The following is a 15,878-nucleotide window of genomic DNA, read 5'->3' as shown; positions in this document are numbered from 1 at the left end:
GATACTAGTAATCACAATACGTAAATGAGCAAACACATGCTCAAAATGAATTAAGCAAGGATAGGAATATACACTTGAGTTTACCCAAAAAGCGCGCGAGCACAAAACCCAGATCAGTGAAATCCATGGTACAGACACTATAACATACAGTAGGTCAAGGTTTGAGAACATTGTCTATATGGTCACAAGCCAGTGGAAGGCAGCTAACATAATAAAACGTCTGAGATGCGGAGTAGTTATTTCAGTAAGATACGAGACATGCAATTGCAAGGAATTGTTTACAGCCAACAAGGACCCAGGAAACTGAAGAAATAGGCAGAGTGGATGCAAGAGTCGAGGCAATAGAGGGGAATAACATTCACATGACCTCAGAAAGAGGAGAAACTTAGTATGGGAAATTAAATGTGCTTCAGATGAAGAAAAGGCCAGCTCAATTAGATGCATGCTCACGATGATCAGAATGTGTGCCGGGTACTGAAAGGTTTTTGAAACCCCGCTAGTTAACAGACTAGCAACAGTAGAATAGACTCCCTTGGTCTGGTGCACAGCGAAGTTTTCATATTTTACAAGGAAAGTCATCACACAGGTACATAACGTCAACAACAAAGTGGTGTGTAAACGGAGAAGACACTAACATGTTAACGACAGCACTCGTTTGTCAACACTGCCTTAGCTTTCAAGACAGGTTAATTCATGATAGTTTCGTGTATATATATATATATATATATATATATATATATATATATATATATATATATATATATATATATATATATATATATATATATATATATATATATATATATATATATATATATATCCTACTGGGGTTTGTGTATGAAGTTACAAAAAGGTATATATATATATATATATATATATATATATATATATATATATATATATATATATATATATATATATATATATATATATATATATATATATATATATATATATATATATATATATATATATATATATATCCTACTGGGCGTTTGTGTATGAAGTTACACAAAAGTAATCGATATTTAATGAGCAAAAGTGAAATAGTTGTATGAATCGATTCTACGTCAATTTCCCTTCCAGAAGCAATAAAAGCCGGTGATGGTACTGACAATAACACACGCGATCCATTATGAGTGTCTATGCCAGAGCATTTTCAGCAAAAATTCGATTCTTTCTCCAGACATCCGCTTTAGACAAAAAATATTTAAGTCAAAGTGTGACATCTTACAGCTTATTCATATTAATGTGCTTCCAGTTACAAAATCCAACACTAATAAAATAATCCCATCTGTAGCATGTTCTGCCCACTAAATAAACATATTGTCTTTTATTAATCCCAAGACCTCTACTTTGAAAAAAGACACAGCTAACGTGTACATACATAATTATTAACTGAAAAACAGAAAAATTAGTTAATCACTTCATGTGGAATTCCAAAACTTATCAACTTTTCATATTTATTCACAACCTTTCACTCAGTTGCTGGTTTTCCTATACTATCACTCACTACATACAAGCACTCGCGCATGCATGCACACACACATACAAGCATCTAATATGGGAAATCTTGTTAGATTATTACAAAACGAAATCAACAAACTATCAACCGAATAATAACTTTTCAGATGTTATATATATATATATATATATATATATATATATATATATATATATATATATATATATATATATATATATATATACAGTATGTGCATAATCTGTTTATGTCGATTTGTAATTTCAGTCCTGAAGACGCCGCCGAAAGGTGAGTAAACTGTCCGTTGACTAAAAACAGTAAATGGAAATGAATAATCTTTCTTTATTCCTGAGAAGCTCTTCTGAAGAGAGAATGAATAAGTATAGATTGATTCAAAGCCTAAATAAAAAGATGGTCTTTGCGAATAATGCCACTGATTTCAGTAGAGATTATTATAGAAGCTTTACACAATATAAACTTCATAAATATGTACTAACAAGAAATCCGAGCATATGTAGGAATATTCAGCAAATGTGTCATTAGTAGACAAACATGAAGAAGAAATAAGAAATAAGTAACGCGGACGGAGGGAAATGGAAGAGGTAGGGAACCGTAATTCGAACAAAACTCGCTTATCCACGTTTTATCGTAGTATCTTGCCAGAATGTAGCGTCTCATGATACTGCGTAATATATTCTTATCTCTATAGCCCTATTACGATAAAAATCAATCTCGTTCCGGCCATATTTCTCCTTACAATCAATGGCATTGTTAGGAAAACCGTTGCCATGGTGATGATAATGGAAGGTAATTCCAGCACTGTATACATTCCACGGACCCAACATGCACACTGACGCACATACTGCACGTACACGGACACGCGCTCATGAGTCTATTCATACACTCACAATCGATCTCATCTCTTTCTCTGCTTAGTAAAACAAAGGCCATTTATTCTGTACATAATTTCGTTCTTTGTTCGGGGCTTTTCTCGTAATTACTCTTACATCTCGGTGTAATTATAAACCGGAGTCTTTGCAAAATTACCAGATCTAAAACCATTGGGAAAAAACTTGACAGCTCATACTTTATTTAGACGCTTCGTCATAGATTTATTTCTGGATTCATGTCTATTAGCTTGCTTTTTATTCATAACAAACTTCCTGTTCTAAGTGTTAGCTCTTAGGAGTAATACTATAAGTCATTTTGTTTAGGATTGTGTGCTCGAAAACAAGAGAAACGCGTAACTGCATCGTCATGGAAATGACAACAAGCAAACAGGGTGGCTGCGGTCTCAGTCTCCAAATAACCCGAGCTCATTCCTTCCTGCCAAAGGACATTCGTGTCATGACCTTCGGTGCGTCAAGGGCAATGCCAAGCAGAAAAAAGTCCTCCGGTTTTTAAATGATTTACCTATTTCTGAAATCAGCTTCACAGTTCCTAAGTCACGTAATTCTGATGGTACTTTTACAAATCTGAAATCTTATTCCACAATACTGAAATCAGTTATGCAATTTAATGCTGACACTTAAATTCAATGATGAAGTCTTCGTCATTCTGAAATGAGTTTAAATTTTCTCAGAATATCTGCGTGGTTCATAAATTGATAAATAAATTCTTAAGCTTATTCTCCATTCCTGACACCATTTAGTCAATCGCAAAATTGGAATTTTCCCTTTTTAGGGTCAGTCATAATCCTGCAAGCCGTGTCCTAGTTTGGAAAGTAGTATCTCTATATTCAAAAAGTAAAATAAAATAGATCACGTAACTCACTTCTATGCCTACCACGACCATCTACTTTACCGCTGTCAGACATCTGATGATTAAGATACTGTCAACAAAACGAGGAGAAAATTAAGGAATGTACTTAATTTTTTGCTTAAATCTATGCAACATATTAAACCTTAACCTAAGGCTTCTACATGGGTTTGCCAATTGTCATCAGCAAATTAGCTTTCTCGTTTGATACTATACCATGATAAAGAACTTAATTTACTGTTGTTAAGTATTCAAGACAAGGCGCTCGTGCTATATTTGTATTGTTCGCTTAATCTGAAGGATTCTCTGTCGCTGGGAGTGGTCTTTAGTACAATATATTGTCACAAAATTGCGAACGAATATTCAGTTGCTCGGAGTTGTTGGTTCTTTATAAATGTTTCTGTGTTGTGAGTTATATTACCAACTCGTACCATCGACAATGCTTGAAACTTTAATGCTAATTAAGACACACGAAAATAGCAATGAACTTACTGGTACCAAAAAAAAAAAAAAAAACAAAGATTCATGGGCTAAAAGTGGGGGTTGTTGTCTGGCCAAACCAAGCACTGAAGGGGCACTTTCGGCCATTCAACCCTTAAGACAGTGAAAAGACGGAGTTGGAGTGGTTGGACAGCATGACAGAAGACAGCCAGAAAATCGAGAAAAAAACGACAGATCCGCTCTTTATGGATGAAAGATTATACGAAGAATCCTGGACACTGGTTTTCACAATTACTTCCCTTTTAATCTTCTTCTGTTAAAGTTTCCGTTTCATATTCACCGTCGTATGTGAGATATTAAATTTTAGTCGCAGAGAATCGTCAACAAAGGAAAAACGTGAGAAAAGTCGACTGCGAGAAAATAAAGAATCTTATTTATATTAGATAAACCCAGTTTTCGCTCACAATCAACTATTTTTCCCAAAGTGAATTATTGTCACTGTATAACCGCTGCTGTTTCTTTTAATAACCTCCAATGCGCACGAGAGAGAGAGAGAGAGAGAGAGAGAGAGAGAGAGAGAGAGAGAGAGAGAGAGAGAGAGAGAGAGAGATTACAAAAATGAATTTTGTGACGTGAAAACCTTTTTGGAGAAGTCATAACCAACAAAGTTAGATTCACCGAAGAAATTAAATTCCTAACAGCCCCTGTGGATATATGGGAGGCAATGGGATGCAACGAACACCAGAGCTGGCTTATTCCTACCCGTTTGCTCAAATGGTAATTATTACCATTTTCACTCTCTCTTTCCCTTGCACCCTTGTGGGATACTGTTCGTGTTTTGGTGTAACTTTTGTCTAACTTTATTCTTATCCTTGATGTCAATTTTCATTTGCACCTTGAAACTATCCCAACTCAAACACAGACACCCAGACAGACAGACAGCCAGGCAAAGAGAGAGAGAGAGAGAGAGAGAGAGAGAGAGAGAGAGAGAGCATCATCTCATCTATTACTACTTTTATAACTAATTAAGGTAACATCAATCAGCAAAACATTCTGGTAGTGCTTCTTATATAGCTTACCATTTCAATCCTGTTGTTTATTTAACGATTCATTGAACTTAGGTTATATGTCATTCATCTCTTACATATCTTACACATAACGTTCACAACAGAAGCCTACACAATCATTCAGAAACAAAACAAAATCTCAAGCCTATGGCAAATAATTTTTCTTCATATTTTTCACGTTGTCGATATATCGACAGACGTTTCCTTCCTGAATTCCAAATGGAAAGACTTGTCCTCACTTGTTTACTCGTAATCATTTTAATCCAGTCCTAGAATGAGGTCAGCTGTTGCAATTGTATTCCGTCTTTTAAAATGTATGCCACACAATTAATCCTCCTCGTCAGTGTGGAATTCCGCCCATCTCTCTCTTTCTTTTCCCTACTTTCCAAGTTGAGAAATTCTGTTTTCAACCCCAAGGCCAAGAACTCCCATTTTCGTTCCTAGATCTTGTCTTTGGTTATGATTTATTTTTATCCCGAAATTCTGCGAAATTTCATATCTGAATTACAGCGTTGTTCTGAAAAGGACTCTCAATTTTATGACGCTTTTCATGGGGTTATAATTAAATTTTCATATTTCATTTTCAGTTTTCAGGGATTCCTCTTTGACACATTTTTCTTTTTCTCTTATTTCTCCGTTCAAACATTTCATAAGCACTTTTCCATTATTCATTTCCCTTTTCTTATTAACTAAACATCCATTAAGTATTCGACTCTAACTTTGTTTTTTCCCTACCCATTCTTCATTCTTTTACTATACTATTCTTTTCTATCCTTCAGTCCTTATCTTCACGGTGTCCTCAGGGTCCGCCAGTTATTCTCTCACTCCATTCTGCCTGCATCTTTCTCCATGCGAGTTTTGGGGGGGGGAGGGCAGAGAGCGAGCGAGCCGATGGAGACGAAGTTCATGCGAGTAAATTCGTCTGACAGATCTAAAGTAGCGAGAACTAACTTTGGCTAAAACGTCTCATTAAAAGTTCCGTAACCACGCGAATTTTTTTCCTCCGCTAATTCTCATTTTTCGTCATCCCTGCTTTACGAACTCTTAGCTCAAAAGGGTTCTTTTTTATTCGCATTTTTTTTTCTTCCTCGTGGCCTTTGAGACAAAAGAAAAAAGTGACGTTAATTCAACAGTTGTCGATATGAAATTATGGAACGACCCCCTTCAACACTGATTTTGCTCCTGTCGTTTGAAATGAGGATTTGCGTAAAGCTTTGATTTATTTTCAGATAAGAATTATACCACTGAATATAACAATTTCTACTTAAATCATAATATACAGGAAAAGTTAACAAAGCTAAGAGACACGTGGAAAACACAAGATCATGATATAAATATATATAAATATATATATATATATATATATATATATATATATATATATATATATATATATATATATATATATATATATATATATATATATACAGTATATATATTTAAATAAAGGTAATGCCACGAAGGAAAGTGAAACAATGGGGTGGTGCTAGGCCCTTCGACTTACTGTCCTTTACTTAGCAGACTGATAGAAATAGAAAAATAAGTTTATGAAGAAAGCTCGTATAATTGACAGATGGGGATTATAAAGGAAAATTTGTACCTGGAATCCAACACATCTGAAGAATTGGTAAACCTACCAAAACAGGGGTAAATATTTAAGAGGTTTTACGAAAGATTAGGCCCAACAGCTCGGAAGCAAGTAAAAGTCAGTTAAAAATTATACAGGGAAAGAGACTGACCACCAAAAAATGACCATGGAAAGAATAAGCTGATTACACATATGTTATAAAAGTACAACTCAATAATTCTCCTTATGGTAAACAACAATTTTTGCAAAGTGAGCATTTTCACTAACATACGAATACATAGATAATATACATAAGGTAATTAATTAGTAATTAGGTCGGCGATTTTATCTTTAAGGTCATTCTTGAACATTTTACTAATACAGGGGTCCAGATAATACATGCCTGGGCTAAGGCTAAAATTACAACTGGAAGCAAGCTGTATATTGCAGATTCTAAAGGATTTTGTGAAGAGAAATCTTTCGATCTGGCAATCACTGAACCTTCAGTCCACTATCCTGTGAGAGTTTTCACTTAAATGAATGAATATTGTATTGGATGTCTGCCCAGTTTTGACAGAATACTTATGCTGTTTGATTCGTACTTCTAAATCCTTGCTGGATTGGCCAATATAAAAAGAAGGGCAGTCCAAACATGGAATTTTATATATTATGTTGTCGCTTTCCTTAGGGCTACTCTTTATTAACATTCCTTTTAGTGTGTTATTATAGAAAAAACCGAGGTTGACATTAAAAGATCTCAACAATGATTTTATGGTTTCAAAACCACTAAAATAAAGCAAGCTAAGAATGTTCTTAGGGGTTTCTTTCTCCATGTTACTTTCACTATAAAACTTTTTGTGTGCTTTATTATAGCAAATATCTTGTATATGCGAAGGATAATATAAATCTGTCGCTATTTTTCTTATATACTCGATTTCTTGATCCAAATACTGGGGACTGACAATGCGTAATGCTCGTAAAAACATAAAAGAAAACATTGACATTTTGATATTAAGGTGGTGGCCTGAATAAAAATGGACATAACTTAAGTTGTTGGTTGGTTTCCTATAACTAGTGAATTTGCATTGAAATGGTTCTCTATGTATTAAAACATCTAAGAAAGGGAGGCAATTGCCTTTTTCTAATTCTAAAATAAACTTAATGGATGGTACCTGGTTATTCAAATTAGAGAATAAATCATTTACATAAATACCAGCAGGCAAAACAGATAAAACATCGTCAAAATATCTTTATCACTTTAAAGGTGTATAAATGATATGTAAAAATCGTCTTTCAAAGAATTCCATATACAAGGTCGAGAGGAGTAGGGATAAAGGGTTGCCCATTGTCATACCAAATATTTGTTTGTAGAATTCACCATTGAATATAAACTTACAATCACAAATGCACAACCTGGTGAAAGAAACAATATGATTTACAGGTAGTGGTAATTCATGAAGGATTAGTTTGTTACTAAGATACTCTAAAATAGAATCTATAGGGACTTTAGTAAAAAGAAAAAAAAAACATCAAAACTAACAAATCTACCAGTGGGGAAAAACGTGATTTTGTTGAATTTATCAGTATATCCTCTACTTACCTTCATTTGGTTCTAGGCTGGTAGTGACAAGCGTTTCCAAAATCCATAAGGAGGGAATTCCTGTGGATAAGATAGTTAGACCAGGACTCAGGGATGGGGCTACAAACCATCCTACAAGAAGGGAGATTTTGGGATGCGGCTTTTGGAAAAGGTCATCTCAGGTACTCGAAAGATAGAACGATAAGGGCATCCAAAGGCTAGGTAGCCTTTCTGCCCCCTTGTTATAGAGGTGACTTACAACCCAAATCTTGTCTTATCTGTTTACTGGTATCAAAATTTTTCCCGCACATGTGTTCACCCAGGGGAAGACCCCCTGCCAGCATCCGCCAAATCTCACTGATATGGGACAAACAAGTCAGTCCATAGCTAACCTCAGATCTGCGCAGACGTGTGCCTGGTCTCTCTAAAAAGGAGCCGTTGCCGATTCCTTATCTCTGAAGCCATTAGTATCAATGGAAGACCAGTTTACGACGACTCTCATTGCAAAAGCTTGTGCAATTGGGTATGTGTCTGAAAATTCACTTCTGAGTGCCAGTATACTTTTCCTAAAACTATAATTCTTATTTCCATTGCACTTTTCTTTTCCCCCAAAGTAATTCTCCTAATTATCTGCTACTATGCATTTTTGTGTTTCCTTGTCATATAAACTGAATGATTTATTGTCCTTGGTGAGAATGAAGTTAGGGATCAAGTGCCCCTTGCTTTCCAAGACATAAAGTTAAATTCTCCCTCCATAGTGCCAGATATAGTTAATGAGAAAATTTTTATGTGCTAAGCTTATCTGGAATAAAGCTATTTCCAGAACCGTGTTGACTCACCCCTTTACTGTTCTGCAACCACCACCTTTGCGATTCATGCCTTGAAGAGGCACTCCCTCCGTTGCAACCCAGCCATCGGCTCCCATTGTCTAATGCAAGATTGTCAATCTAAGGTCGAGGCTCTTCCTATTGTGAATACTATTTTGAAGGCTACGTAATCTTCTGTAATGGTGTTAATTTAATTACCAACCATCCTACTGGTTTGCACATCAGTCAAAATTCATTCCATTGTGTAACTGACTCATGTAAATTTCTTACTAAACCCCAGACATCCTATGCTGTGTTGACTGTTTCTTTTGATTGTGTCACTTAATTTGCCAGGCTGGATTGCATCCCAGCCCCCAGTTATCCTGTCATTTACAATTAGCTTTCAGTGGTGACCATCTTTATTGTTTAAATGTAATATATTGGGTAAGTAATCTATATATGTTACATTTCATTACAGATTTGGTTGTGTTTAAGTGCCCCTAAGGCCAGAACTATGTTTAAACAATTCCTTCAAAAGCATTTTGCACCCAAATCTGTAACAATATATATATATATATATATATATATATATATATATATATATATATATATATATATATATATATATATATATATATATATATATATATATATATATTCTTACTTTAGTGTTAGCTGCACTTGCAATTCTCACCGTGTTGGGGACCAACACGTTGCAATACAAAAAAATTTATCTCATGGAGAATTCAATTATGGGAAGGTCTTAGGAGAGAAATTCCGGGTCTGAATTAATTACATGTATTTACAGGAATCAGAAGAATAGATTACAGGGAGTAGTGTACGCTAGACTCTTGGTAATCCAGATTAAAATTAACAATAGACAAATTTAAGAGTGCCACTCACTACAGAGTTAATTTACACATAATTTTCATCAGGAAGGACTTGATTGATGGACGTAGGGCACAGAGGATACAGGTGGTTGTTACAGTGAATCACACACCTTTTCTGTAATGCATGAACCTACACATACAGTCAATTGTTATAAAGGGAATTGCTGGAGATTCGAGGAACTGACATCACGTAAGATTAGTTAACACTGATGAATGACTCCCTACAAGGGTCAATGTCTAGTACAATGCAAAGGGGAGTGGGAAAGGAAATAAAGTATGAGATAACTGACCAAAAACTTTCACTCTACAGTACCTTAGTTCCTTAAGTGAAGATCCTCGGTTGTAGAATAATGGGCTCTCAGTCAAGTGGACATCTATACAAGGCACTTTAAGATCGTACTCGGGATGGCAACTGATGGATCAGACAAAGGGTGAGCCTTAGCTCGAGGGTGAGGTTAGCTCAGCAGATTGCTGCCAGTCCAGTCACTAATATCTTCTCAACTCAACTGGCCTCATTGTCCCGGGGTCATTCTGATCAGAGGCCAGATCTGCCAGTGTTCATAGCCCAAAGCAATTAGGTGCCCTGAGTATTCTGGGGCGAATTCTGTCAGATCCCACTTTAGGCCCTTCGTGTGGCTGGCAAGAACGGCAGGCTTCTGTGAGTGGAAAGTGTTCTTGGCCAGTACAAGTCATTAAGAAGTTAAGTGATTTGAGAAGGCTTGGCTAGGGAAGGTGCTGACCCTGACTAATCTAATGGGCAAATTAAATTACTAGGAGGCATTTTAAGGCTGCTCCCTGTCCTCCTGGGTGTTATTTTCCCCGAGTTTTATATATGAAGGGTTGTATATGGATATTCTATATAATATATATATATATATATATATATATATATATATATATATATATATATATATATATATATATATATATATATATATATATATATATATATATATATGAGAGGGAGGAAAGGGGTCAGGGTTTTTCTGATGAAAGTGTCTGTGGAAACGTAATATTTCAGTATATCCTTAACGATATAGTAATGAGCGAATCTAGATATAATGAAAAACAAAGTCTTTTTTAGTACGTAAATCTGTGCATGTACGGCGTATATCACCCATTGATTTTTTTTAAATAATAAAATATCTTATGATTACAGTTGTTTCAAAAGTTTGACCGTTTTTGACCTTGGCTTCCAAGTTAAGACCTTAGTAAAAGTGTAATTTTAGTAAAAGTGTAAGCTTTGTCATTATGCATATTAGTTTGGATAAAATACCACATGCCGTAATCATATGAAGCTATGGCAGACCTAATAACATTAAGGATGCACTCGGGAGCAATGACTCGGCTAACAAAAATACCTAGAAAAAACTATGGATAAAACACTTCACTGCATTTCATTAACTGTTTATGAATTTCTGGTTTGACTCCACAATGGACCAGTAACTCACAGCTTGTTATACTAGGAAATCCTATTTGGCGGCGAAGGATAAAGAATAATTAGAAGGCAAAACATTTCGTAAGATATGTTGTGAATGATCACGAAGTTTCACGAAGTTTAGGTACAGCTTTTTTGATGTTTAGACCAATGTCAAACAGGTATAGTAGTGAAATAAAAGCACTTGAGAGTGGGGCGTTTTTCATTATCATAAAATATCACAACTTTAAAAGCTGGTTGCGAAAGACTGCAAATGGATCTTGCATATAATTATGAATACTTTACAAAATAGGAAATGGAAGGTGAAGAATTCAATACCCAGCAATGAAATTTATAACAGCTATATGTCATGGAACTGAGAGAATTATTATTCAAGTAAAGAAGTACGTGCCTTCCTCAAAGCGCATTTTGTCGTTTTTGACTTCACCGCATCGAAAGATCTGGAATGTAGCACTGCTGACAACATATAAACTGTTCAGTCCAGCTTTCAAGTGAGGTTGGGCAATTTTTGCTCACTAACACTTTGCTTTATTAATTAAAAATGTTAACTGTTTAGGCCTGTTGTCTTTAATAGAATTTATTTGTGAATGACTAAAGCATACTAAATAACATTAAAAAGTTAAATATATCTAATAAATTATATTAACTTTTTTTTCTCTCTCTCTTTCATCCTTGTAATATAACCAGACGCTAACGCCATAGAACAGATGAGCACATACGAGTAGTACTCATGATCTTCACCATAGATTTATTTGATCACTGTTCAGTGTTACAATGATTACACATACCGAAACACAAACAAAGTAAGTTTAAAATTGACCAGCTAAGAAAAAAAAATGTATTTGCAAGATACAGATATATATATATATATATATATATATATATATATATATATATATATATATATATATATATATATATATATATATATATATATAATAAACAGTTAACAGTAAAAACTAAAAACATTCGTACTAGTAACATCGCCAATATACAGTACTTTCTAACCAAAATATATTTATGATCCATTTTATACGGAATCTGGAAGGAAAAAATAATCTTTTTCCCTTATTTCCCTCCACGTTTTCAATTTCCTTAAATCTCTCTCTCTCTCTCTCTCTCTCTCTCTCTCTCTCTCTCTCTCTCTCTCATAATCGCCGCCTGAACCTTATTATTCAAAGGATCCTCTCAGCACTTCATCTTCCTTTGCCTAATCGCTTTTTAATACCAGAAATCCTCCTCCTCCTCCTCCCATCCCACCCCCTCCACTCCTTTTTGATCCTTTCGTTTTTCTTTTGTTTTTGACGTATTTCTTTTGGGAGCAGAAATTCTTTGTACCTTACCACTACCAAAGACTCCGACACTGGCAAATGTCCGTAAACCTTTGAAACCTCCCCTTCACGTACATAGTTACGTTATCAAACCAAATGAAAACAAGAATATGGTAAATGCAGAATTGACGGACACTTATATACTTTTCTTTTACAAAAAATAAACACTTTTGAATGTTACATACAATTAAACAATGGGGACTATTTACAACATTCTTATTCAGGGAAGCCATCCGTTATAGTGTACACTTCCCAGCAGAGTTCACTTGGGAACTTCCCTTGGCTGGTACCCCGATTAATATTGCTGCTTTAGTAATGTTAATAAGAAAGACCCCTTACATTATGCAGACCATTGTACAGCGCATAAACTGCGTGTTCCAATATATACACACAAACATGCAAAATATATATGCTTTTGGGGCAAAGTTTTTCTTGTATGCAAATTTCGTTGAATTCTATGGCTTTTTGGTTGTTGATCAATTTCTTATTGGCTTGACAATATTTTCTGAATATTCTACGTTCTTCCAAATTGAGTTGATGGGCAAAAAAAAAAAAAAAAAAAGATTAACTCTTTGTTCCATTTACCAAAAACACAACACCACAGCTGTTCCGTCACTCGTCGTGACCTCTTCAAAGAGTATAATCTGGACACAGCGTCCTGTCGTTTAATTACAGTGTGCGGACGGATACGTAGCGTCCAAAATAATAATATTACGATAATTCATTATAATAACAATAAGTACAAAATAAAAAATTTTTAATTTATTTACAGTTATAAAAGTTACAATACAATAAAATTTATAATAAAAACATAATTTACTTTGTGAAAAATAGTGAAAACAAAATCACGTGTTCTGGTGGCAACAAACAAAACGGAAATGGAAATGCAGGTATACAGATTAAGGGGATGGGAGGAGTTGAAATTGGTGGGGGAGAGAAAGCGTGTGATTTAAAAAGGTGTTGGTGCCGTTGTTATGGTTGTTTCTTATTATATATATATTATATTTATTATATATATATATATATATATATATATATATATATATATATATATATATATATATATATATATGTGTGTGTGTATTTATAAGCACTGTTAGGGCAAAGTCATCTGTTAAGCTATTCTTATTGTATGCCGATGCACACGTGAAGTTCACTATGTTAAGATAACACCTCTCTAATCTTCAAAAGCAAAACTCTGAAGAAAAACACAATAATCATTGTTATGTTGCTCCATTTCATTCATTCATGACTTTCATCAGTGCTACAACAGAACTAGAATGGAACTGCTCAGTCAAAACTCAAGGAATTAATACAAAACAAAAACCCAATATATACACACACATATATATATATATATATATATATATATATATATATATATATATATATATATATATATATATATATATATATATATATATATATTCCTTAATATCATGCAAAGGCACAGCAGAGCTTTCGGAAATTTATAACGTTTCCCATCATATATAATATTTATATACTAGCTAACTAACCCAGCACTGCCTGGGAAAACTCTGAATGACAGTCTTTGGGTAGGGGGAGGGAAGAGGGAAGGGGAGGGGAAGGGGAAGGGGAGGGGAAGGGGAAGGGATATCATGAGGGGAAGGGGAGGGGAGGGGACAGGAGGAGGAGGAGGGGAAGGGAAATGGGAGGGAAGGGGAAGGGGGAGGGAAGGGGAAGGGGAGGGGATGGGAGGGAGATGGGAGGATGAGGGGATGGGGAGGGGAGGGGATGGAAAAAGAATGGAAAACTGAAGGGGGCAGGAATTGGGAGGGGGAAGAGAAAAAGAATGGAAAAATGAAGGGGCTGGTATTGAGGAGGGGAGGGGGAATCAGAAGGGTGAGGGGAAGATAGAGGTGGAGGGAAGGGGGTGTGGAAGTTATTTTCCTCTGTTAGAGGAGAATAAAAGGCATCTCCACTGACCAAAGATATTAAATAAAAAATATTGCATTTCTATGATATGTGCTCAGGTACGTCTGTGTTCTTGTGTGCGTGTGTGGGCGTGGTAGAAGGTCTGTCTCCCTTACAACAACAGACAGACCTTTTATCGTTTGTGTTAAATGCACTGCATGGCGAAACGGAGGAGAGTTGTGCAAGGATCTGATTTCAGCAAACTGCACTAATTTGTAGTGGCTTCAGTGTACGTGAACCTATTGCTAACTTGCTATCGTATGAAACTTCAGAAATTTAAGGAAGAAATGGAAGTGTGATCATTAGGCCTAGCAGCTGAAACTGAAATAGTGGACTTATTTTGATACTGTGTGAACATCTGTTTATGTTTGTGTTGATGGTCTGACTGACAGTTCTACTTTTTTCATGTGGACGTTCATCCGACAGTCATGGGTGAACTGACAGGTAAACTTTATTGTGAATACCAGGCCTTAGGCATGTAGTGAAGTGTTGTCGCCAAATTGCCCAATAATTAACATTATCTGAAACCTCATTTAAACCGACTTTGTAACAAAATATGTCAGCCGCTATAACGAATTCCGAAGGTAAAAATGAAGAAGAAACGGACGAATTACATTAGAACAAATGAAAAGAAGGAAATACTGTCACCATACATCTTGCATGTCTGGTTGAGCCAGCAGCTACTTGAACGGCTTAATATGTGGATAAAAGGGACAGTAGCCTGGATAAATGGGACAGATGTCTGTGATTGTCTGTCTGTCACGGAGGTATGGGTTTGAAACCTACCCTATTGTGTCCCTTGGGTCAAATGATGGCCACGTGCCAAATTCTGTCTACATTGGTCAAGCAGTTTGGATTTCTATAGTGCACAAGTTTACAAACATACACACATTCACTTTTATATATGATATATATATTCACTAACTGTAACTCCTCCTAAAATAGTTATATGAAACTGAAAGAAATATTTTGAGGAGCCACCTAAAAAAAACAGCAATGTATACAGGTCTATACACACACCCACACACATACACAAGCGCACACACATACACACACACACACACACACAAGAAATAGGTACTGCTTGTGTAGAGATTTCTGCTGCAATACTGATGGGCCTTGTTGTTGGTTTATGAAGATGCCAGAGTTTTGAAAGTTTTCTTGCTAGATGATTCATCCCCAATTTAGCAAAACTCCCATGAATGTCAAAACAGTTCTCTCAGCCACATTCATAATTTCGAAAATCCTTGCTCAAACGGAGCCACCCGCCTCTTTCGGGAAAACACTTTCTCCCTTCAGAACTTCTTTCCCTCCATCTATTCATCACTTTCTAAGTGTTCTTCTAACTTCTTCCTCCTAACATTTATGATATGCACATAATTTTCACCAAACTATCATCCTTCATTCATTCAACATTACCGAACAATATCAAAACATTCTGATCCTTTCTTGCACCTACTCTACACTACTGCTACTGTACATATCTTTACATTTCGCAGCCTTGCAATCCTTCTCTTCTGCATATGTTGCTCAAACAATTAACTCAACAGCCTCAACCTTCATTCATTCATATCTAACATCCA

The sequence above is a fragment of the Macrobrachium rosenbergii genome, chromosome 23 (genome assembly GCF_040412425.1).
Source record: "Macrobrachium rosenbergii isolate ZJJX-2024 chromosome 23, ASM4041242v1, whole genome shotgun sequence".
NCBI classification, from domain to species: Eukaryota; Metazoa; Arthropoda; class Malacostraca; order Decapoda; family Palaemonidae; genus Macrobrachium; species Macrobrachium rosenbergii.
Note: the sequence above shows the minus strand (reverse complement) of the source record.